Source organism: Marmota flaviventris, chromosome 4, assembly GCF_047511675.1.
Source record: "Marmota flaviventris isolate mMarFla1 chromosome 4, mMarFla1.hap1, whole genome shotgun sequence".
NCBI lineage: Eukaryota > Metazoa > Chordata > Mammalia > Rodentia > Sciuridae > Marmota > Marmota flaviventris.
In genome coordinates, this window is record NC_092501.1 from 81644919 (window position 1) to 81671647 (window position 26729).

General features: G+C 38.4%; 1 pseudogene; it reads right to left on the minus strand.

Moving 5' to 3' along the window:
* Positions 1-12193: 12193 nt before the first annotated feature.
* Positions 12194-14430, minus strand: LOC114079442 (protein lin-54 homolog pseudogene; annotated as a pseudogene).
* Positions 14431-26729: the final 12299 nt, after the last annotated feature.

Consider the following 26729-nt stretch of genomic DNA (forward strand, 5'->3'; position numbering starts at 1 on the left):
ACACGCTACCAAAAAACTACGAGTTTCCTGAAATGTGAGAAAACATTTTTTCATCCAATCTTGCAGATACTTTGTGGTAATGATCAGAACACAAATCACACTTGGCTTCCCGAATTTCATCCTTCTGGGTTGAAGCGTTCGTTTCCAGTAACAGTTGAATTTTTAGATTTCACTCTGTTTTCTCCTATACTGATAGACGTACTTGGATACCTAAATCAAACAGGGTTTTTGCTAGCTGCTTGAAACTTCACAGTAGAGTAGTTCTCAGTGCTGTCTCTATGCTTTGCTTCCTCTTGAAGTAGCCTACGTAGAGCCTGGGGAAAAACACTGGCATTTGAAAGCCTTTGACACGCTTCCAAAAAACTACGAGTTTCCTGAAATATGAGAAAACATTTTTTCATCCAATCTTGCTGATACTTTGTGGAAATGATCAGTACACAAATCACACTTGGCCTCCCGAATTACATCCTTCTCGGTTGAAGCGTTCGTTTGCAGTAACAGTTGAATTTTTAGGTTTCACTCTGTTTTCTCCTATACTGATAGATGTAGTTGAATCCATAAATCAAACAGGGTTTTTGCCAACTGCTTGAAACTTCACCCTGTAAGGTAGTTCTCTGTGCTTTCTCTCTGCTTTGTTTCCTCTTGAAGTAGCCTAAGTAGAGACTGGGGGAAAACACTTTCATTTGAAAGCCTTTGATAAGCTTCCCAAAAACTACGAGTCTCCTGAAATCTCAGAAACATTTTTACACTCAATCTTGATGATACATGGTGGTGATGATAAGTACACAAATTCCACTTCGCCCCCTAAATTTTGTTCTTCTAGGTTGAAGCGTTCGTTCATAGTAACACTTTCAATTTTTAGGTTTCACTCTGTTTTCTACTATATTAATAGATGAAGTTGGAAGCCTAAATCAAACACGGTTTTTGCTAGCTGCTTGAAACTTCCCAATAGAGTAGTTCTCAGTTTTATCTCTATGCTTTGTTTCCTCTTGAAGTAGACTAAGTAGAGACAGGGGAAAAACACTTGCAATTGAAAGCGTTTGACACGCTACCAAAAAACTACGAGTTAACTGAAATGTGAGAAAACATTTTTTCATCCAAACTTGCAGATACTTTGTGGAAATGATCAGTACACAAATCACACTTGGCCTCAGGAATTTCATCCTTCTGGGTTGAAGCGTTCGTTTGCAGTAACAGTTGAATTTTTAGGTTTCACTCTGTTTTCTCAGATACTGATAGATGTAGTTGGAGACCTAAATCAAAAAGGTTTTTTGCTAGCTGCTTGAAATCTCACACAATCAAGGAGTTCACAGTGCTATCTCTATGCTTTGTTTCCTCTTGAAGTACACTAAGTAGAGACAGGGGGAAAACACTTGCATTTGAAAGCCTTTGATCGGCTTCCCAAAAACTACGAGTCTCCTGAAATCTCAGAAACATTTTTACACCCAACTTGATGATACATGGTGGTGATGATAAGTACACAAATTCCACTTCGCCCCCTATATTTTGTTCTTGTAGGTTGAAGCGTTCATTGATAGTAACACTTTCAATTTTTAGGTTTCACTCTGTTTTCTACTATATTAATAGATGAAGTTGGAAGCCTAAATCAAACACGGTTTTTGCTAGCTGCTTGAAACTTCCCAATAGAGTAGTTCTCAGTTTTATCTCTATGCTTTGATTCCTCTTGAAGTAGACTAAGTAGAGACAGGGGAAAAACACTTGCAATTGAAAGCGTTTGACACGCTACCAAAAAACTACGAGTTTCCTGAAATGTGAGAAAACATTTTTTCATCCAATCTTGCAGATACTTTGTGGAAATGATCAGTACACAAATCACACTTGGCCTCCCGAATTTCATCCTTCTGGGTTGAAGCGTTCGTTTCCAGTAACAGTGGAATTTTTAGATTTCACTCTGTTTTCTCCTATACTGATAGACGTACTTGGATACCTAAATCAAAGAGGGTTTTTGCTAGCTGCTTGAAACTTCACAGTAGAGTAGTTCTCAGTGCTGTCTCTATGCTTTGCTTCCTCTTGAAGTAGCCTAAGTAGAGCCTGGGGAAAAACACTGGCATTTGAAAGCCTTTGACACGCTTCCAAAAACTACGAGTTTCCTGAAATATGAGAAAACATTTTTTCATCCAATCTTGCTGATACTTTGTGGAAATGATCAGTACACAAATCACACTTGGCCTCCCGAATTACATCCTTCTCGGTTGAAGCGTTCGTTTGCAGTAACAGTTGAATTTTTAGGTTTCACTCTGTTTTCTCCTATACTGATAGATGTAGTTGAATCCATAAATCAAACAGGGTTTTTGCCAACTGCTTGAAACTTCACCCTGTAAGGTAGTTCTCTGTGCTTTCTCTCTGCTTTGTTTCCTCTTGAAGTAGCCTAAGTAGAGACTGGGGGAAAACACTTGCATTTGAAAGCCTTTGATAAGCTTCCCAAAAACTACGAGTCTCCTGAAATCTCAGAAACATTTTTACACTCAATCTTGATGATACATGGTGGTGATGATAAGTACACAAATTCCACTTCGCCCCTAAATTTTGTTCTTCTAGGTTGAAGCGTTCGTTCATAGTAACACTTTCAATTTTTAGGTTTCACTCTGTTTTCTACTATATTAATAGATGAAGTTGGAAGCCTAAATCAAACACGGTTTTTGCTAGCTGCTTGAAACTTCCCAATAGAGTAGTTCTCAGTTTTATCTCTATGCTTTGTTTCCTCTTGAAGTAGACTAAGTAGAGACAGGGGAAAAACACTTGCAATTGAAAGCGTTTGACACGCTACCAAAAAACTACGAGTTTCCTGAAATGTGAGAAAACATTTTTTCATCCAATCTTGCTGATACTTTGTGGAAATGATCAGTACACAAATCACACTTGGCCTCAGGGAATTTCATAATTCTGGGTTGAAGCGTTCGTTTGCAGTAACAGTTGAATTTTTAGGTTTCACTCTGTTTTCTCAGATACTGATACATGTAGTTGGAGACCTAAATCAAACAGGGTTTTTGCTAGCTGCTTGAAATCTCACACAATCAAGGAGTTCACAGTGCTGTCTCTATGCTTTGTTTCCTCTTGAAGTACACTAAGTAGAGACTGGGGGAAAACACTTGCATTTGAAAGCCTTTGATAAGCTTCCCAAAAACTACGAGTCTCCTGAAATCTCAGAAACATTTTTACACCCAACTTGATGATACATGGTGGTGATGATAAGTACACAAATTCCACTTCGCCCCCTATATTTTGTTCTTGTAGGTTGAAGCGTTCGTTGATAGTAACACTTTCAATTTTTAGGTTTCACTCTGTTTTCTACTATATTAATAGATGAAGTTGGAAGCCTAAATCAAACACGGTTTTTGCTAGCTGCTTGAAACTTCCCAATAGAGTAGTTCTCAGTTTTATCTCTATGCTTTGTTTCCTCTTGAAGTAGACTAAGTAGAGACAGGGGAAAAACACTTGCAATTGAAAGCGTTTGACACGCTACCAAAAAACTACGAGTTTCCTGAAATGTGAGAAAACATTTTTTCATCCAATCTTGCAGATACTTTGTGGTAATGATCAGAACCCAAATCACACTTGGCCTCCGAATTTCATCCTTCTGGGTTGAAGCGTTCGTTTGCAGTAACAGTGGAATTTTTAGGTTTCACTCTGTTTTCTCCTATACTGATTGACGTACTTGGATACCTAAATCAAAGAGGGTTTTTGCTAGCTGCTTGAAACTTCACAGTAGAGTAGTTCTCAGTGCTGTCTCTATGCTTTGCTTCCTCTTGAAGTAGCCTAAGTAGAGCCTGGGGAAAACACTGGCATTTGAAAGCCTTTGACACGCTTCCAAAAACTACGAGTCTCCTGAAATATGAGAAAACATTTTTTCATCCAATCTTGCTGATACTTTGTGGAAATGATCAGTACAGAAATCACACTAGGCTTCCCGAATTTCATCCTTCTGGGTTGAAGAGTTCGTTTGCAGTAACAGTTGAATTTTTAGGTTTCACTCTGTTTTCTCCTATACTGATTGACGTACTTGGATACCTAAATCAAAGAGGGTTTTTGCTAGCTGCTTTATACTTCACAGTAGAGTAGTTCTCAGTGCTGCCTCTATGCTTTGATTCCTCTTGAAGTACACTAAGTAGAGACAGGGGGAAAACATTTGCATTTGAAAGACTTTGATCAGCTTCCCCAAAACCACAAGTCTCCTGAAATCTCAGAAAATATTTTTTCTCCCAATCTTGATGATACATGGTGGTGATGATCAGTACACAAATTCCACTTCGCCCCCTAAATTTTGTTCTTCTAGGTTGAAGCGTTCGTTCATAGTAACACTTTCAATTTTTAGGTTTCACTCTGTTTTCTACTATATTAATAGATGAAGTTGGAAGCCTAAATCAAACACGGTTTTTGCTAGCTGCTTGAAACTTCCCAATAGAGTAGTTCTCAGTTTTATCTGTATGCTTTGATTCCTCTTGAAGTAGACTAAGTAGAGACAGGGGAAAAACACTTGCAATTGAAAGCGTTTGACACGCTACCAAAAAACTACGAGTTTCCTGAAATGTGAGAAAACATTTTTTCATCCAATCTTGCAGATACTTTGTGGAAATGATCAGTACACAAATCACACTTGGCCTCCCGAATTTCATCCTTCTGGGTTGAAGCGTTCGTTTCCAGTAACAGTGGAATTTTTAGATTTCACTCTGTTTTCTCCTATACTGATAGACGTACTTGGATACCTAAATCAAAGAGGGTTTTTGCTAGCTGCTTGAAACTTCACAGTAGAGTAGTTCTCAGTGCTGTCTCTATGCTTTGCTTCCTCTTGAAGTAGCCTAAGTAGAGCCTGGGGAAAAACACTGGCATTTGAAAGCCTTTGACACGCTTCCAAAAAACTACGAGTTTCCTGAAATATGAGAAAACATTTTTTCATCCAATCTTGCTGATACTTTGTGGAAATGATCAGTACACAAATCACACTTGGCCTCCCGAATTTCATCCTTCTGGGTTGAAGCGTTCGTTTGCAGTAACAGTTGAATTTTTAGGTTTCACTCTGTTTTCTCCTATACTGATAGATGTAGTTGAATCCATAAATCAAACAGGGTTTTTGCCAACTGCTTGAAACTTCACCCTGTAAGGTAGTTCTCTGTGCTTTCTCTCTGCTTTGTTTCCTCTTGAAGTAGCCTAAGTAGAGACTGGGGGAAAACACTTGCATTTGAAAGCCTTTGATAAGCTTCCCAACAACTTCGAGTCTCCTGAAATCTCAGAAACATTTTTACACTCAATCTTGATGATACATGGTGGTGATGATAAGTACACAAATTCCACTTCGCCCCCTATATTTTGTTCTTGTAGGTTGAAGCGTTCGTTGATAGTAACACTTTCAATTTTTAGGTTTCACTCTGTTTTCTACTATATTAATAGATGAAGTTGGAAGCCTAAATCAAACACGGTTTTTGCTAGCTGCTTGAAACTTCCCAATAGAGTAGTTCTCAGTTTTATCTCTATGCTTTGTTTCCTCTTGAAGTAGACTAAGTAGAGACAGGGGAAAAACACTTGCAATTGAAAGCGTTTGACACGCTACCAAAAACTACGAGTTTACTGAAATGTGAGAAAACATTTTTTCATCCAATCTTGCAGATACTTTGTGGTAATGATCAGAACCCAAATCACACTTGGCCTCCGAATTTCATCCTTCTGGGTTGAAGCGTTCGTTTGCAGTAACAGTGGAATTTTTAGGTTTCACTCTGTTTTCTCCTATACTGATTGACGTACTTGGATACCTATATCAAAGAGGGTTTTTGCTAGCTGCTTGAAACTTCACAGTAGAGTAGTTCTCAGTGCTGTCTCTATGCTTTGATTCCTCTTGAAGTAGCCTAAGTAGAGCCTGGGGCAAAACACTGGCATTTGAAAGCCTTTGACACGCTTCCAAAAAACTACGAGTCTCCTGAAATATGAGAAAACATTTTTTCATCCAATCTTGCTGATACTTTGTGGAAATGATCAGTACAGAAATCACACTTGGCCTCCCGAATTTCATCCTTCTGGGTTGAAGCGTTCGTTTGCAGTAACAGTTGAATTTTTAGGTTTCACTCTGTTTTCTCCTATACTGATAGATGTAGTTGAAACCATAAATCAAACAGGGTTTTTGCCAACTGCTTGAAACTTCACCCTGTAAGGTAGTTCTCTGTGCTTTCTCTCTGCTTTGTTTCCTCTTGAAATAGCCTAAGTAGAGACTGGGGGAAAACACTTGTATTTGAAAGCCTTTGACAAGCTTCCCCAAAACCACAAGTCTCCTGAAATCTCAGAAAATATTTTTCCTCTCAATCTTGATGATACATGGTGGGAATGATAAGTACACAAATTCCACTCCGCCCCCTAAATTTTGTTCTTCTAGGTTGAAGCGTTCGTTCATAGTAACACTTTCAAGTTGTAGGTTTCACTCTGTTTTCTCCTATATTAATAGTTGAAGTTGGAAGCCTAAATCAAACAGGGTTTTTGCTAGCTGCTTGAAACTTCACAGTAGAGTAGTTCTCAGTGCTGCCTCTATGCTTTGATTCCTCTTGAAGTACACTAAGTAGAGACAGGGGGAAAACACTTGCATTTTAAAGACTTTGATCAGCTTCCCCAAAACCACAAGTCTCCTGAAATCTCAGAAAATATTTTTTCTCCCAATCTTGATGATACATGGTGGTGATGATCAGTACACAAATTCCACTTCGCCCCCTAAATTTTGTTCTTCTAGGTTGAAGCGTTCGTTCATAGTAACACTTTCAATTTTTAGGTTTCACTCTGTTTTCTACTATATTAATAGATGAAGTTGGAAGCCTAAATCAAACACGTTTTTTGCTAGCTGCTTGAAACTTCCCAATAGAGTAGTTCTCAGTTTTATCTCTATGCTTTGTTTCCTCTTGAAGTAGACTAAGTAGAGACAGGGGAAAAACACTTGCAATTGAAAGCGTTTGACACGCTACCAAAAAACTACGAGTTTCCTGAAATGTGAGAAAACATTTTTTCATCCAATCTTCCTGATACTTTGTGGAAATGATCAGTACACAAATCACACTTGGCCACAGGAATTTCATAATTCTGGGTTGAAGCGTTCGTTTGCAGTAACAGTTGAATTTTTAGGTTTCACTCTGTTTTCTCCTATACTGATAGATGTAGTTGAATCCATAAATCAAACAGGGTTTTTGCCAACTGCTTGAAACTTCACCCTGTAAGGTAGTTCTCTGTGCTTTCTCTCTGCTTTGTTTCCTCTTGAAGTAGCCTAAGTAGAGACTGGGGGAAAACACTTGCATTTGAAAGCCTTTGATAAGCTTCCCAACAACTTCGAGTCTCCTGAAATCTCAGAAACATTTTTACACTCAATCTTGATGATACATGGTGGTGATGATAAGTACACAAATTCACTTCGCCCCCTATATTTTGTTCTTGTAGGTTGAAGCGTTCGTTGATAGTAACACTTTCAATTTTTAGGTTTCACTCTGTTTTCTACTATATTAATAGATGAAGTTGGAAGCCTAAATCAAACACGGTTTTTGCTAGCTGCTTGAAACTTCCCAATAGAGTAGTTCTCAGTTTTATCTCTATGCTTTGTTTCCTCTTGAAGTAGACTAAGTAGAGACAGGGGAAAAACACTTGCAATTGAAAGCGTTTGACACGCTACCAAAAAACTACGAGTTTACTGAAATGTGAGAAAACATTTTTTCATCCAATCTTGCAGATACTTTGTGGTAATGATCAGAACCCAAATCACACTTGGCCTCCGAATTTCATCCTTCTGGGTTGAAGCGTTCGTTTGCAGTAACAGTGGAATTTTTAGGTTTCACTCTGTTTTCTCCTATACTGATTGACGTACTTGGATACCTATATCAAAGAGGGTTTTTGCTAGCTGCTTGAAACTTCACAGTAGAGTAGTTCTCAGTGCTGTCTCTATGCTTTGATTCCTCTTGAAGTAGCCTAAGTAGAGCCTGGGGCAAAACACTGGCATTTGAAAGCCTTTGACACGCTTCCAAAAACTACGAGTCTCCTGAAATATGAGAAAACATTTTTTCATCCAATCTTGCTGATACTTTGTGGAAATGATCAGTACAGAAATCACACTTGGCCTCCCGAATTTCATCCTTCTGGGTTGAAGCGTTCCTTTGCAGTAACAGTTGAATTTTTAGGTTTCACTCTGTTTTCTCCTATACTGATAGATGTAGTTGAAACCATAAATCAAACAGGGTTTTTGCCAACTGCTTGAAACTTCACCCTGTAAGGTAGTTCTCTGTGCTTTCTCTCTGCTTTGTTTCCTCTTGAAATAGCCTAAGTAGAGACTGGGGGAAAACACTTGTATTTGAAAGCCTTTGACAAGCTTCCCCAAAACCACAAGTCTCCTGAAATCTCAGAAAATATTTTTCCTCTCAATCTTGATGATACATGGTGGGAATGATAAGTACACAAATTCCACTCCGCCCCCTAAATTTTGTTCTTCTAGGTTGAAGCGTTCGTTCATAGTAACACTTTCAAGTTGTAGGTTTCACTCTGTTTTCTCCTATATTAATAGTTGAAGTTGGAAGCCTAAATCAAACAGGGTTTTTGCTAGCTGCTTGAAACTTCACAGTAGAGTAGTTCTCAGTGCTGCCTCTATGCTTTGATTCCTCTTGAAGTACACTAAGTAGAGACAGGGGGGAAAACACTTGCATTTTAAAGACTTTGATCAGCTTCCCCAAAACCACAAGTCTCCTGAAATCTCAGAAAATATTTTTTCTCCCAATCTTGATGATACATGGTGGTGATGATCAGTACACAAATTCCACTTCGCCCCCTAAATTTTGTTCTTCTAGGTTGAAGCGTTCGTTCATAGTAACACTTTCAATTTTTAGGTTTCACTCTGTTTTCTACTATATTAATAGATGAAGTTGGAAGCCTAAATCAAACACGGTTTTTGCTAGCTGCTTGAAACTTCCCAATAGAGTAGTTCTCAGTTTTATCTCTATGCTTTGTTTCCTCTTGAAGTAGACTAAGTAGAGACAGGGGAAAACACTTGCAATTGAAAGCGTTTGACATGCTACCAAAACACTACGAGTTTCCCGAAATATGAGAAAACATTTTTTGATCCAATCTTGCTGATACTTTGTGGAAATGATCAGTACACAAATAGCAGTTGGCCTCCCGAATTTCATCCTTCTGGGTTGAAGCGTTCGTTTGCAGTAACAGTTGAATTTTTGGTTTCACTCTGTTTTCTCCTATACTGATAGACGTATTTGGAACCATAAATCCAACAGGGTTTTTGCTAGCTGCTTGTAACTTCACACAATGAAGTCGTTCACACTGCTATCTCTATGCTTTGTTTCCTCTTGAAGTACACTAAGTAGAGACAGGGGAAAAACACTTGCAATTGAAAGCCTTTTACAAGCTACCAAAAAACTACGAGTTTCCTGACATCTCAGAAACATTTTTTCATCCAATCTTTATGATAGCTCGGTAATGATCAGAACACAAATTCCACTTGGTCCCCAAATTTCGATCTTGTAGGTTGAAGCGTTCGTTTGCAGTAACAGTTTTAATTTGTAGGTTTCACTTTATTTTCTCCTATATTGATAGATGTAGTTTGAAACCAAAATCAATCACGGTTTTTGCTAACTGTTTGAAAATTGACACAATAAATTGGTTCTCAGTGCTGTCTCTATGGTTTGTTTCCTCTTGAAGTAGCCTAAGTAGAGACTGGGGAAAAACACTTTCATTTGAAAACCTGTGAGAAGCTTCCAAAACACTACGAGTTTCGTGGAATATCAGAAACCATTTCTTCTCCCATTCTTTATGGTATTTGGCGGTAATGATCAGTACACAAATCCCAGTTGGCCACTCAAATTTTGTTCTGCTAACTTAAAGAGTTCATTTGCAGTAAAATTATGAATTTTTAGGTTTCACTATTTTCTCCTATACTGATAGATGTATTTGGAACTGTAAATCAAACACGGTTTTTTGTTAGCTGCTTGAAACGTGACACAATAAAGTAATTCTCAGTGGTTTCTCTATGGTTTGTTTCCTCTTGAAATAGCCTAAGTAGAGACTGTGGAAAAAATCTTTCATTTGGAAGCTTTTTTTTTTTTTTTTACATAATAGCATGAATGTTTATTTTCTGTATGATTTACTTTCCTATCCTGTTTTTACAATATAGAAAAGTGTATTTGAATAGCTCAAGTAAATATAAATTTAATCTTTCTAGTTTGGGATTTAAATAGAGCTAGAAAATTATATACCCAACCCTCCCTAAATAGTCTTTTAAAATTGTTGGATTAATGTGGCTATTAATCTTGTTCAGCAATTTGATGCAAATGCCTAAATACAAAAAGTTGTTTAGTAAGTACTACACAGGAAGAAAAAGGCTTAATTCTTTAGATAGCTTCTTGAAAATCAAAAACTAATAGCATTTGATTGCATTTTCAAATTTTTACAAGCAAGACATTCTGAAGCAATGCCATCATACATAATCTAAAATTGTAATCAAAATTTCACAAACATTTTCTGCACACTGTATATAAATACACATCACAATGGTGCAATTAGAATTAACACAGAATATATACAAAATGAACAAAGTTTAGGTTCAGACCAAAAATATTGCAATCTTTTGAAAAATAACTTCATTAGATATTATTTTATCCTCTTACAGTAATTTACATTCATACAAATTTAATTAGACATACTAGATTGAGGTGCTAAGAATGTTTGCACTATCTACATTTAAAGTTACTGCACTATAATTTTATAAATCCAAATTTCAAAAGAAGGATACTTTAATGAATAACGGAATCCTCTTCTGGATTACTTAATTTCTATTGCCTATATCTTGCATGTTCATATGAACATATATACACACTTAATGCATACAACTATAGAGTCCTTGTAGGAAATGTAATGATCACATACTAATAATTACTGAGGATTAAAGTACCTAACAAAACGCCTGAATTCCAACATGGTTTTTTGTTGTTGTTGTTTTGTCATAAAATCAGGAGTCCTATTAAAAATCTCTTAAATTCATAGAGTTTTTAAATTACTGAAAATGATTTAGGTAATTTCAACAATTATCTGAAAACACACTTACCTTCAACTTACCAAATCACTGGCTAAAAATAATGGCATATTAAACATCCCATATAAAAAAAATCCCACTATAATTTTGAATGCTTTGTTAGGCAGCCCATTTGAGTAAATCAATTAAGAGTCGTGTATTGGTTTGAAATTTTTCTGTTCAAAAGTCTACAAAGAAAACTGTAGAGATGAAAAATCTTTCCCTAAATTCACTCTCTTACAGCTTCTTTATTCCTTATATCTCCATTCAAGCCAAATTTTATACTTGATAGTTATGAGAGGATCTACATTATCACTACATAATGTTTACTTCTATTCACACATACCTCATTTTAACAATACCCAGCAATCACTTCAACAATTTATTATTTCAAACACATACTGCCTCTGAAAGACAATGGAGACATCCTTCAGCATGTTAGCCATTCCTCATTATAGAAAAACTGCCCATCTTTTGAAAATCACTTACTGTCCCTTAATATTTTGTTTTCTTTTGTTCTGTTTTTTTGAAAATGTAAATTTAATTTTAAAAGTGTGCCTGGGGATTACTTCCCCTTCTAATTTACCAAAGTGACAATAGCATATCCCAGAATTCACCCTAAAAAAGCTAATTTTTCTTAAAAAGATAGCACTTTTCTAAACATAAGATGTCGTCCAAATATGTTCCATAATTTGTTTATGTAGACATTCTGTCTATGTTTATTCTAAATCTAGAACCAAAGAATGACTTGGCAATACCAATGCTGCTTTGGTTTTTTCTACTGAACAACGTCATACAACGCCATACATTATAAATTATATCATAGTAATTTATAAATGTTCTTTGCCAATAGAATCAGAAGGATAGAACATCTAATTCTTAAGAAACCCAAGTAAATTAAAAATCTATATAATACAATAAAGAAAAAATTTTAAAAGAAAAATTCTATTTAGAAGGGGCATAGAATTAACTAAGATTTAAATGTACTAATTTCCTCATTTAAAATTTCTTCTCTTTCAATATTATAATTTCAGGTCTCTTAAAACAAGGACTGAATTCAAATACAGTAATTGTTAAACTATCTTCCAGACAGTCAAGCATCCTTAAAATTTCTGTACAGGTTCATTTATCAGTCTTGTGCAAGAGTTAACAATTCATGGCACAAGGGTCACTTTTTGCTTTTCCTGCAGAGTTGATGACGCTCATCAAACATCGTCCGAATTCCTCAAGAATCATCCGCTCTGCTGCTGCCTTTGATTTTCCCTTCTTGTCTGCCTGCTCTGCCTGGGCGAGAAGGCAATTACATGTGGCTTCATCTACTTCCTTAGTTACAAATGTAAATGGCAACTTTCCTCCTCCACTATTCAAAGCCGGTGTTGGCCTAGTAAGTAAGTCTGAAATCTGAGAGGATAATTTCGTCTTAGCTGCCGTTTGTTGCTGCACTCTTACTTCAGCTGCATCTGCCAAATGCATCAATGTCTTTCTTTCTGGGCTTTCTTCAAAATTCTTACAGCCAATACATTTACATATTGAGGAACACATTATTTTTGCCTCATAGCATTCACAGCAGTTTTTAAGACATCCTGATGGTTTGCAATTACATCCTTTGCTGTGACGTCGATCTGATGGCTCCCTCCTTTCCTTTCCCTATCTTAGGCTTAAAAGCTTCTGGATTTCTGTCAAGGCATGCCTTTATTGCTTTTTGCCTTTCATCTTCATGTTCCAAATTGTTGTAACAATTAGTACAGTTGCAATTGTTGCAAAATTCGCCATTTGCAAAGCAGTCACAGTACAATTTCAAACACAGCGATTTTGTACAGTTGCAGGGTTTTCTTGGCCGACTGGCAGATTCTGATGCCATTGAATGGGAGTCTTGCCTGGGTCTGGATACCAGATGTTCCAGTAAAATTGGAGTTGCTTGCTATAGACACATATGAAGACTGCTGTAGCTGAGTAACGTACTGAGCTGGAAGCACTGTGTAACCCACATTCCCTGTTCCTGGAGCTGGTGCCAGGACAGTACCTGGTGGCAGGTTAGTGAGGTTGGGCTGGATCTGTGGCAGTGGGGTAGCAGGCATGATAAGCCATTGCTGTGGTTGGCTAGTAGTTACTATTTGTGAAGTTGGATTGATGGGTTTGGGGACAACTTGTTTGACAGCCTGAGCTTGGACAAATGGAACTGACATCCGCACTGGGGTTGTATTAACAACCACTGGCTTTGCTTGCTGAAGAGGCTGAGTGTTTGTACTGGGATTCTGACTAACTGGTTGGGTTGAGCTACTGGCTGTTGTGGCAGTAACAAGTCGGACATAATGAAACTTGCTTCCAGGCACTTGAATCTGCTGGACATTGGGAGCAGTTGCCAGAGGAATAATTGTCTTAAACTTCGATGTGCTCACTCCTCCAACAGTGATGGTCTGCACAGCTGATTTCACTGCCTTATTTGGCGATTTCAAAGGTGAGATGGCTATTTTATTTGGTGTCTGTGTTGTAGAATTTAAAGTTGATCCAATAACACCACTTTCTGATATTGTAATGGTCTTTGATGGAGTTCCAGGAGTAGACTGTGAAAGTACCCTACCTGCAATGACTGATGGTGATACTTGAGTTGTCTGACCTGTAACTGCTTTACTATTAATTGGTTTTGCAAAGATCAGCTTCGTGATTACTGGACCACAGGTTGGTGTTCGAGGCTTCTTAGCAATCTGTACTGTTTTTAACTGTTGGGTCTGTAACACAGAGGGCTGAGTTGTAGTATTAATCAGTTGACTTCCTGGGGTCAATGCTGAGACACCAATGACAGGTTTCACCTCTGGCCTCCCTCCAATGGTAACTACTTTAATTTGCTGCGGTGGTAACTTAGCATCTCCTGAATGGGACTGACTTGTAACTTTCTGAGCTTGGGGTAGTTGACTATGGGGTAGAGCTAAAACAATTGGTGAACCAGACTTGCCCAAAGTTGTTAAAATTAACTTCTGTCCATCTGGTTTAAGGGTCTGATTGCCAAGTTTAAGATCAGATGTCAGTTTGTTTAAAATAATCTGATTGGCTGATATAGTCACAGGAGTCTGAGCACCAAGTTTTTGAAGGCCACTTGGAAAAGCTGGTTTCACTGTGGTATTAGAATCTGCTTTAGTAATTGTGGTATTCACTGCAACTTGGTTAGTGTGGTTACTGTACACTGTGATTGGTTCCAAGGAAATGGGCGTGGCTGTAGAGTCACCAGTAGAATTTATGTTGACAATTTCTTCCAGTTCTGTCTCCATGGGAATTGGGGATGAAACAATAACAGCCTCAATACTATCATCATCCACTAAAGTTATACCAGTGTCCATTATCTCCTCTGGAAGCAAACTATTCACCTCAGCTGGCACCACCTCCATGATGGTTCTCCTGCTAGAAAGGTGATCAGGTGCAAAACCTGCGGCGCCGCCGCCTCCTTCTCGCGCGGCGCTCCCTGGGCTCCCAGCAGCCGCGGCGGCAGCGACGCCTCCGAGACACAGACCCGGGTTTGTTCAAAATCACACGCCCAGCGCCATTCCACCGCCTGCATCCCATAATACCTCATTTGGAAGCCTTTGACAAGCTTCCAAAATCTGGGAATTTCCTGAAATCTCAGAAAACATTTTTTTCACCCAATGTTCATGATACTTGGCGGTAATTATCAGTACAAAAATCCCACTTGGCCCACCAAATTTCGTTCTTCCAGGTGGAAGCGTTCGTTTGCTGTAACAGTATGAATTTTTAGGTTTCACTGTGTTTTCTCCAATATTGATAGATATCGTTGGAACCCTAAATGAAACACGGTTTGGGCTAGCTCCTTGAAACGTGACAGAATAAAGTAGTTCTCAGTGCTATCTCTGTGGTTTGTTTCCTCTTGAGGTAGCCTAAGTAGAGACTGGGGAAAAAAATCTTTCATTTGAAAGCCTTTGACAAGCTTCCAAAAAATTACGAATTTCCTGAAATCTCAGAAAATATTTTTTCACCCAATCTTGATGATACTTGGCGGTAATGATCAGTACAGAAATCCCACTTTCCCCCCCATATTTCCTTCTTCTAGGTTGAAGCATTGGTTTGCAGTAACAGTTTTAATTTTGGGGCTTCACCCTGTTTTCTCCTATATTGATAGTTGTAGTTGGAACCCTACATCGAACACGGTTTTTGCTAGCTGTTTGAAAACTGACACAATAAATTAGTTCTCAGTGCTATCTCTATGGATTGTTTCCTCTTGAAGTAGCCTAAGTAGAAACTGGGGAAAAACACTTTCATTTGAAAGCTTTTGACAAGCTTCCAAAAAATTACAAGTTTCCTGAAATCTCAGAAAATATTTTTTCACCCAATCTTGATGATACTTGGTGGTAATGATCAGTACTCAAATCCCACTTTTACCCCCATATTTCCTTCTTCTAGGTTGAAGCGTTCGTTTGCAGTAACAGTTTGAATATTTGTTTCACTCTGTTTTCTCCTATATTTATAGATGTGGTTGGAACATCAAACACGGTTTTTGTTAGCTGCTTGAAACTTGACACAATAGAGTAGTTCTCAGTGCTATCACTATCATTTGTTTCCTCTTTAAGTAGCCCTAAGCAGAGACTGCCGAAAAACACTTTGATTTGAAAGCCTTTGACAAGCTTCCAAAAAACTACGAGTTTCCTGAAATCTTAGAAAACATTTTTTCACCCAATCTTCATGATACTTGGCGGTAAAGATCAGTAAACAAATCACACTTGGCCCCCCAAATTTCGTTCTTCTAGGTTGAAGCGTTCGTTTGCAGTAACATTTTGAATTTTTAGGTTTCACTCTGTTTTCTCCTATATTGATAGATGTAGTTGGAACATCAAACACGGTTTTTGCTAGCTGCTTGAAACGTGACACAATAAAGTAATTCTCAGTGCTATCTCTATGGTTTGTTTCCTCTTGAAGTAGCCTACCGTAGAGACTAGGGAAGAACGCTTTCATTTGAAAACCTTTGACAAACTTCCAAAAAACTACGAGTTTCCTGAAATATCAGATAATATTTTTTCACCCAATCTTGATGATACTTGGTGGTAATGATTAGTACACAAATCCCACTTGGCCCCCCAAATTTTCTTCTAGGTTGAAACTTTTTAGTACTTACATTAGCCATAATCCTAACTTTAACCCTAACTTAACCCAAAATCTAGCCCTAAACCGAGCCCTCACCTGAGCTTTAACCCTAAACCTAACCTTAACCCTAACTTTAGCACTAATAATAATAAAAAACATAACCCTAGTCCTAACCCTCTATCTAACCCTATCCATTACCTTAACCGTAACCCTAACCCTAATGCTAATCCTAGGCCTATTCTTTACTTATCCCTAATCCTAACCCTATCTATTACCCTAAATGTAACCAGAAACCTAAACCTAACCCTATCATTACCCTCATCCTAAACTTATGCTAAGTATAGCCCTCAATTTAAAACTTAACCTATCCTAATCACTAATTGCAACCCTTACCCAAATTATACCCTTAGCTCTAAACCTGAACCAACACTAAACCTAACCCTTACACTAGACATAGCCATAAATCTAACCCATAACTATCTTTAACTATAATGTTGAACTTGAAATTAGCCCTAGACCTAATCCTCGTCCTTAACCTAGCATTAATAATAACCCAAACAATAGCCTCAGCTTTAGCCGTAATGCTTACCCTCACCCTAGACCTACATCTAGCTAAAACCCTATCCCTTACCGTAAACCTAACACTAGCACTAAATCCAACCATAACCCTAAACCTAATCCTAATCCTAAACCTAAACCTAACCCTAGTCCTAACCCTAGGCCTAACAATAACACTAAGCCTAATGCTAATCCTAGCCTTAATTTAATCCTATTGTAACCTTAACCCTAGCCCTAAGATTAAATCTAACTCATTCTCTATCCCTATCTCTAGTTCTATCCTTAGCTAGCCCTAGCCCTAACCCTATCTGAAAACCTAACTCTAAATCTAAACCAAATTCTAAATTTAACCATAGCCATAATCCTAAACCAAAACCGAACACTAGCACTAACATTAATGCTAATCCTAAAACTTGCCGTACCCTTAGCCCTAGCCATAAAAGAAAACCAAGCCATATCCCTGACCCTAACCCATAACCTAAACCAAACCTCAACCCTACACATAGCCCTAATCCTAACTTTAATACTAACCCTGACCCTGACACTGACCCTAACATTAATCTTAGCTCTAAACATCATCCTAACCTTAAATTAACTCTAACTAGAACCTAGCCTAAACCCTAACCCTAAAACTAGCCTTAATCATAACCCTAGTTCATACATTAGTCATTTTCATAACACTACTCCTAACCCTAACACAAATCCTACCCTTAATCTGAGCCCTAACCCTAGCTTTAACCCTAACCTTAACCCTAGCCCTAGCCCTACCCTAGCTCTAAACCTTTTCCTTACCCTAAGCCAAACCCTTACCGAAATGCTAACCTAAGTCCAAACCCTAATCCTTAGCCTGACTTAAACTCAGTGTTTTATTAGTCCTAACCCTAGCCCTCATTCTAGCTGTAACTCTAACCCTGACTCTTATTCTGACCCTAACACTATCCCTAGATCTAAACCTGACCCTAACCCTAAACAAAACCCTAACACCAGCCCTATTGGTAACCCTATACCTATACCTATCCTTATCCTTAAAACTAGACATAGACAAAAAGTTAATCCTAAATATAGCTATAAGTCTAGACCTAGACTTAAGCAAAAACCTAGTTCTAGCCCTAACAATAACCCTTAACCTAAACCAAACACTTATCCTACACCTAGACCTAACACTAGTTCTAATTCTGGCTCTAATTCTAACCCTAACCCTATCCTGAACACTGACCCTGACCCCAACACTAAACTTAGCTCTAAACCTGACCCTAATCCAAAACCTAGTCCTAATACTAGACCTAGCCATAACCCTAACCCTAAAACTAGCCCTAAGCAGAACCTTAGCTCTTACATTATCCATAGTTCTAACACTAGCACTCAACCTAACCCAAAACCTAGCCCTAATCCTAGGCCTAAACTTAGCCCTAAGCATAACCCTAACGCTAACTCTAGTCCTAACACTAACCCTAGCAATAAACCCTTGCCTTAGACCTAACCCTAGCTCAAAGCCAAACCCTTACCCTAAACATAGACCTAGCCCTAACCTAACCTAAACTGTAACCCTAAACCTAGCTCTAATTCTAACCTTAATAATCGCCCGAACTTTAGTTCTAACCTTATCAATTACCCTAACCCTAAGCCTAGCCCTAATTATAACCCTATCACTAACACTAAACCTAGCATCAATGTAAACCTAGATCTAAACCTACACCTAACTGTCACCATAGCCCTAAATCTAGTTGAAACATTAAGCCTTACACTAAACCTAATCCTAACACTAGCCCTAACACATACCCTAACCCCTAACCCTAAATGTAACATTATCCATTACCCCAAACCTAACGCTAAACCTAATGAAAACTCTAGCCAAACCATAACCCTAAACCAAACCATGACCATAAACATAATCCTAGACATAAACTTAAACTTAACCTTACCGTAGCACTAACACTAGCTCAAACACTAACCCTTACCCTAATCTAATCATAACCCTTGCCCTAAACCTAACACTTACCCTAAACCAAACCCTAGCCCTATCCATAAACCTAACCCTAATCCTAGACTTAATCCAAACCATAACCTAGCCCTAACTCTAGCTCTAAATCTATCAATTGCACTAAACATAATGTTAAACCTAATGCTAACCCTAACCTTATCGCTAAACCTAACCCATCCATTACCCTAAAACTTAACTGAAACCTAAAATTAACACTATCCATTACCCTAACCCTAAGCCTAACCCTAACACTAATTCAAGCCCTAACCCTAAACTTTAACCTAAACCAAATTCTAAAAAATGACCCTAAGCCTAATAATACCCCCAGGTCTAAACCTGCCCCTCACCATGAATGCAACCCTTACACTAGACCTACCATAACCAAATCCCTAAAACTATCCCTAACCATAACCCTAGGTCTAATTAATTAGCCCTAGCCCTAGACCTAGCCCTAACCCTAACAGAAACCCTAGCCCTAAACCTAGCCTTAATCCTAACCCAAACACACACCCTAGCCCTAATCTTAATTATAAACCTCACCCTAGCCCTAAAGCTAGCTATACACCACCCATTTCCCTAAAATTAACCCTAACCCCAATGATAAACCTAACCCTACCTCTACCCCTAGGCCTAAACCTAACACTAACCCTAGCCCTAATCCTAGCCCTAATTTAGCTGTAACCCTAAACCTAACACTAAGCCTAGTCCTAAGTCTAACTCTAAGTCTCATCCTAGCCATATCCCTAATTCTAACCCTATCCCTTATCATAAACCTAGCCCTAGCCATAGCCCTAGCCCTAGATCTAACCCTAACCCTAAGCCTAAACCTCACCCTAACACTAGACCTAAACCTAAAACAAATCCAAAATTCAGCTCTAACACTAGCCCTAACAATAAAACAAAACCTAACCATAGCCCTAACCTTAACCCTTAGCTTAATCCAAACCCTAACCCTATATCTAGCCCTAACTTAAGCCCTAATTCGAGTCCTAACCCTAATCCTAAAACTAACCCTGACCCTGACTCTGACCCTAACACTAAACTTAGCTCTAAACATCACACTAACCATAAACTTATGCTTTGCATGCTTTAGTGTAGGGCTACATTCACAAGGAACAAAGCAGAGTGTGCCCACAGAGAGCTAAAATTGAGTGTGTGAAGTTTCAAGCAGTTAACACTAACTCTGTTTGTTTTCCAGCTCTATTTCCAAAAAATCCATATAAGTCAAGATAAAGTGAAACCTTAAAACACAAACTATTCCTGACAGTGAACCTTGAACTGAGAAGGTCCAAACCGGGGGAACATAGTAAGGCTAGTTAAAAGATGAATCCTGCATGGTATCAAAGAAATTTGAACAAAACTAACTCTAACTCTAACACTATTTCTAACCCTAGCCCTAAAACTAACCCTAACTGTAAGCTGTTTAGAGAACCTTTGATCGTAGAAGTCACAAATTTGGGGTGACTTGTAGGGCAAGGTAATAGATGGATCCTACACAGTATCAAAAAATATCTGACAAAATAATTGGGGGAGGTGTTTCAGTACATACCTATTTCCCCTGTTTTTTTTTCCCTAAAGTTCTCTTGGATAATGTTCTTTTGCATCCCATAGCTTTGGAATACCTTTACTAGGAAGAAACCAGAGAGTGCACACAGAGAACTGATTGAGTGTGTGAAATTTCAAGCAGGTAGCACCAACTCTTTTTGATTTGCTGCTCCATTTCTATTTACCCATATAGGTTCAAATGAAGTGAAACCTTAAAATGCAAACTGTTCCTGACAGTGAACCTTGAACCAAGAAAGCCCAAAACTGGTAAACATTGTAAGGCTAGGTAAAAGATGAATCCTGCCCAGTATCAATGAAATTTGACCAAAACTAATTCTAACACTAACACTCACTCTAACACTTGCCCAAACACTAACCCTAATACTAACCCTAACCTGTTTAGAGAACCTTTCATCATAGAAGTCCCAAACATGTGGAGACGAGTAGGGCAAGCTAACAGATTAATCCTGTGCAGTATCAAAGAAATCTGACCAAATGATTGGGGGAGGTAGTTCACTACATGCATATTTTTCTGTTGTCTCCTAAAGTGCTCTTGGATAAAGTTGTTTTTTCATGCTTCAGCTTTGGGATTCTTTCACAAGGAAGAAATTAGAGAGTATTGACAGATAATTTATTGAGTATGTGAAGTTTCAAATAGCTAGCACCAATGCTGTTTGATTTTGAGCTCCATTTCCATTTACCCATAGAGGTCAAAATGAAGTGAACCCTTAAAATATACACTGTTTCTGACAGTGAACAATTGAATTGAGAAGGTCCAAACCTGGCGTACAGAAGAAGTGTAAGGAAAAGATGAATACTGCCCACTAACAAATAAATTTGAACAAATCTAACTGTATCTCTAATGCTAGATCTGACTCTATCCCTAACCCTAACCCTAAGCTGTTTTGAGAACCTATGATCATAGAAAACTCAAAATTGGAGATCCTAGTGGGGCAAGCTAGCAGATGAATCCTGCACAGTATCAAAAAAATATGACCAAATAATTGGGGGAGGTATTTCAGTATATTTATATTTCCTGCTTTTCTCCCAAAGTGCTCTCAGATAAACTTGCTTTGCATGCTTCAGCTTAGGACTACATTCACAAGGAACTAACCAGAGAGTGCCTACAGAGAACTGATTGAGTGTGTAAAGTTTGAAGCAGCTAGCACAACCCTATTTGATTTCTAGCTCCAATTCCATTTACCCATATAGGTTGAAATGAAATGAAACCTTAAAATAAAAACTGTTCCTGACAGTGACCATTAAACTGAACATAGTAAGGGTAGTTAAAGAAGAATTCTGCCAAGTATCAAAGAAATTGAACAAACTAACTCTAATCCTAACACTAGCTCTAACCATAGCCCTAACCCTAACCCTCACCCAACCTTAACCTGTATACAGAACATTTGATCATAAAATTTCCCAAACTTGGGGAAGCCTAGTAGGGCAAGTTAACAGACAAATCCTGCCCAGTATAAAAAATCTTACCAAATAATTGGGGGCAGTAGTTCAGTACATGCCTATTTCCCTGTTTTCTCCTAAAGTGCTCTTGGATAATGTCTTTTGCATGTTTCAGCTTTGGAAAACTTTCACTAGGAAGAAACCAGAGAGTGCCCACAGAGAACAGATTGTGTGAAATTTCAAGCAGCTAGCACTAACCATGTTTGATTTCCAGCTCCATTTCCATTCACACTTATAGGCTATAATGAAGTGAAACCTAAAAATTCCAATTGTTCCTGAAAGTGAAGCATTGAACCTTGAAGACCCAAACTTGGGAAGCCTACTAAGGCTAGGTCAAGGATTAATCCTGTACAGTATCAAAGTAATCTGACCAAAAATATTCGAAGCTATTTCAGTACACAGGAATTCTGCTTACTCCTACAGCACTCAGAGAAAAATCTGTTTCTTTCTACTTCAGCTGAGAGCTACTTCCACAGGAAACAAACCTGAAAATGCTCACTGAGAACTGATTGAGTAAGTTTCAAGAAGCTAGCACAAACCCTGTTTGATTTCCAGCTCCATTTCTATTTACCCTAGGTCAAATTTAAGTGAAACCTTAAAATACAAACTGTTCTTTACAGTGAACCATTGAATCAAGGCCCAAATCTGTGGAAAATAGTAAGGCTACATAAAAGATTAAACTTGCCCAGTATCAAAGAAATTTGAACCAAACTAACTGTAACCCTAAGACTAGCTCTAAACCTAGCTCTAACCCTAACCCGAAATCTAAACTAACCTGTTTTGACAACCTTTGTCATAGAAGTCCCAAATGTGGTGCTTCTAGTAGGGAAAGCTAACAGATGAATCTTGCCCAGTATCCAAATTTCTGACTAAATAATTTGGGGAGGTATTTCCATAATTTATATTGCCCTGTTTCCTCCTAAAGTGCAGTCGGATAAAGTTTCTTTGCATGCTTCAGCTTGGGAAAACTTTCACAAGGAGGAAACCAGAGGGTTCCCACAGATTACTGATTGAGTTTGTGAAGTTTTAAGCAGCTAGCATCAACCCTGTTTGATTTCCAGCTCCATTTCCATTTACACATATAGGTAAACCTAGAGTGAAACCTTAAATACAAACTGTTTCTGACAGTGATCTGCTGAACCAAGAAGGCCCAAACCTGGGGAACAAAATAAGGCCAGGTCAAAGATGAATCCTGCCCAGTATCAAAGATATATGAACAAAAGTAACTCTAATCCTAAAATTTTCTCTAACCCTAGTCCTAACACTCACCCTATCCTGTTCAGAGAGCCTTTGGTCATATAAAGCCCAAACTTGGGGAGCCTAATGGGTCAAAGTAACAGATGATTACAGTGCAGGATCAAAAAAGTTTGATCAAATAATTGGTCGAGGTAACTCAGTCCATGCATATTTCCCTGTTTTATTCTAAAGTGCTTTTTGGATAAAGTTGTTTTTGTATGCTTCAGCTTAGGGTACTTTCACAATGAAGAAATCAGAGAGAGCACAGAGAGACCTGATTGAGTGTGTGAGGTTGGAAGTAGCTAGCACCAACCCTATTTGAATTTTGAGCTCCATTTCCGTTTACCATATAGGTCAAAATGAAGTGAAACCTCAAAATACAAACTATTACTATCAGAGAATCATTGACCTGAGAAGGCCCAAACCTGGCGAACATAGTAAGGCTAAGAAAAAGATGAATCCTGCACAGTATCAAAGAAATTTGAACAAAACTAACTCTAAATCTAACACTAGGTCTAAACCTAGCCCACCCTAACCATAATGTTAACCGTAACCTGTTTAGATAACTTTTGATCATACAAGTCCCAAAGTTGTGAAGCCTACTGGGGCAAGCTAAGAGATGAATCATGCACAGTATCAAGAAATCTGAACAAATAATTGCTGGAGGTAATTCAATATATGTTTATTTCCCTGTTGTCCCCTAAAGTGCTCTCAGATAAAGTTGTTTTTGCATGCTTCTTCTTTGGCCTATATTCAATAGAAAGAAAGCAGAGAGTGCCCACAGAGAACTAATTGAGTATGTGATGTACCAAGCAGCTAGTACCAATCCTTTTTGATTTCCAGCTTCATTGTCATTCACACCTATAGGCCGTAATGAAGTGACACCTAAAAATTCAAACTGTTCCTGACAGTGAACCGTTGAAATTAAAGGCCTCAAATTGGGGATTGTACTAAGGCTAGGTAAAGAATGAATCCTGTACATTATCAAAGTAATTTGACCAAAAATATTGAAACTTGCTCCTAAAGCACTCACAGATGAAGCTATTTCTTTCTATTTCAGCGTAGGGCTACTTTCTCAAGAAACAAACCAGAGAATGCACACTGAGAACTGATGGAGTGTGTGAAGTTTCAAGCAAACTTTCAAACCAACTCTGTTTGATTTCAAGCTCTATTTCCATTTACCCATATAGGTCAAAATGAAGTGAAACTTTAAAATACAAACTGTTCCTGACAGTGAACCACTGAATCCAGAAGGCCCAAACCTGGTGAGCATAGTAAGGCTAGGGAAAAATGAATCCAGCCCAGTATCAAAGAACTTCGAACAAAAATAACTCTAACCCTAGCTCTAAATATAACCATAACCCTAACTGTAACACTAAATCTTACCTGTATAGCGAAACAATGATCCTAGAATTCCCCAAATTGAGGAGTCTAGTGGGGCAAGTTTAAGATGAATACTGTGCAGTATCAAAGAAATCTGATCAAATCATTGGGAGATTTATTTCAGTATGTGCATATTTCTCTGTTTTCTCTTTAAGGGCTCTCAGATACAGTTGCTTTTGCATGCTTCATCTTTGGCCTACCTTCAAATGAAAGAAACCAGGTGTCCACTGAGAACTGATTGTGTGAAGTTTCAAGCACCTCCTACCAACCCTGTTTGATTTCCAGCTTAATTTTCATTCACATCAATAAGCCAAAATGAAGGGAAACCTTAAAACACAAACTGTTCCTGACAGCAAACCATTGAGCCGACAAGGCCCAAATCTGTGGAGCACAATAAAGCTAAGTAAAAATGAATCCTGCCCAGTATCATAAAAATAAACTAGGGCCATACGGGCACTCTCAGCACAGACAGAAGGCTCCACCATGTGGATGCTCTCGGTGCAGACAGAAGTCTCCAGTGTGCATTCGTTCAAGGCTCAGATGGAAGTCTCTGCCTAGTGTGTGCTCTGGGCTTAGAGGGAAGACTCAGCTGGGCTGGTGCTCTCAGCGCAGAGATTAGGCAGCACAGAACACAGAGTCTTTGCTTGGGGGTCACCAGACCAAGCTCTAGACTTGGCACAAGGTTACCCCAGAACCACCCAATTCACCAAACACCCTGCACAGGTAACAGATGGAATCCATCTTTCAAATCTTACTCAACATCTATCAGTAGGTATGGCTACCAGCTCAGTTCTGTGGCTGCTCAGGTACCTAGTTTCCAACTCCCCTACCTCAAGCTGTGATAACTCAAGATTTTTCTCACAAGCTTTTTGTGGGGCATAGCTATCAATGGGGAGCAGCAACTGTACAGGAATCTGGTTTCCATCTCAGAGACTAAGAATAGGGAGGCTACCAGTAGAAGCACAAACCCTCTCACACTGGCTACCACCATCACCTGGAGCACAGAGCCTCTAGTTAGGAATAAAGAACTCAAACTACTGCAAGAAAAGAAAACACAGTTCTGAGATACTTTTTTTTTCTTCCTTAGTTTTCTTTTCTCGCTCTTCTCATCCATTCTTCTCTACCCTTCCCCCTATTTTCCTCACAACCTCGACATATGTGAAACCAAGAACTTTGCATAAAATTGGACTTTAAGAACTGAATCCGGTGCTGAGTTCAATCCTCAGCACCACATACAAATAAAGATGTTGTGTCCTTCGAAAACTCAACAATAAATATTAAAAAATTCTCTCTCTCTCTCTCTCTCTAAAAAGAAAGAACTGAATCATCAGAATAGTAAAATATAGAGGAATTGCAAAGACCCCACCTCTCCTCCCTTTATTTTCTCTTATATTCTGTCTCCCACTCTTTCTTTCTTTCCTTGTTATTTTTTCTTCTTTTTTCTTCCTCCCTCTATCCCACTTTCAACCTCTTAATTTTTACTATTTATACATAGGGTAATTTTATGAATACAGATAAGGAATTTGAATTTATACATTCTTCTGTAAATTACCCCTGTCAATTCATTACAGTTCTCCTCCGATTTGCTAAGATAGGTTAATCTCATACCCTACCTCCTTTTCCCCTTAACATAGCATGCAACCCCTGACCATCTGTTCTCTATATACCACCAGAAATGATATGCCTTTTATGAAACCAATGAATATATTCTAAATAATAATTGAAGCCAACATCTGTAGACATAGAGTCTAAATATAAATGTATTTATAATGATTAGGTTTAGGCTTTGGGTTAGGTTTAGATTTAGAGTTAGGTTTTTATCTATTCTTAGGGCTAGGGATAAGGAGAGGGCAAGGGTTAGGACTAGAATTAGGGCTAGGTTTAGGGTTATGGTAAGGGATAGAGGGAGAACTAGTGATAGAGCTAGTTTGAGAGTTAGAGTTAGTCTTAGGGCTAGGGTTAGGGTTATGGTTAGGGATAGGGCTAAATTAGGGCTAGGCTTAGTGTTAGGTTTAGGCCTTGGTTAGTGTTAGAGCTAGGGTTACGTGTAGGTTAATGAATGAGGTTGAGGACTAGGGCAAGGGTTAGTATTAGGGTTAGGGCTAAGGTTAGGGTTAGGGTTATGATTAAGGCTAGGTTTAGGGCTAGAGTTTGTGTTAGGGTTAGGGCTAGTATTAGGGGTAGGGCAAATTTCATGTCTAGGGTTACAGTTACGGATAGATTTAGTGTTAGGTTTATGGCTTCTTCCAGTGTAAGGGTTAGGTTTAGGGTAAGGGTCAGGTTTAGAGCTAGGGTTATTATTAGGGTCAGGTTCAAGGTTAGGTTTTTGGTTAGGTTAGGGTTTAGGTTTAGGGCTCGAATTTGCATTAGGTTTAGGGTTAGGGTAATGACAGGATTAGGTTTAGGGTTTAGATGTGGTGTAGTGTAATG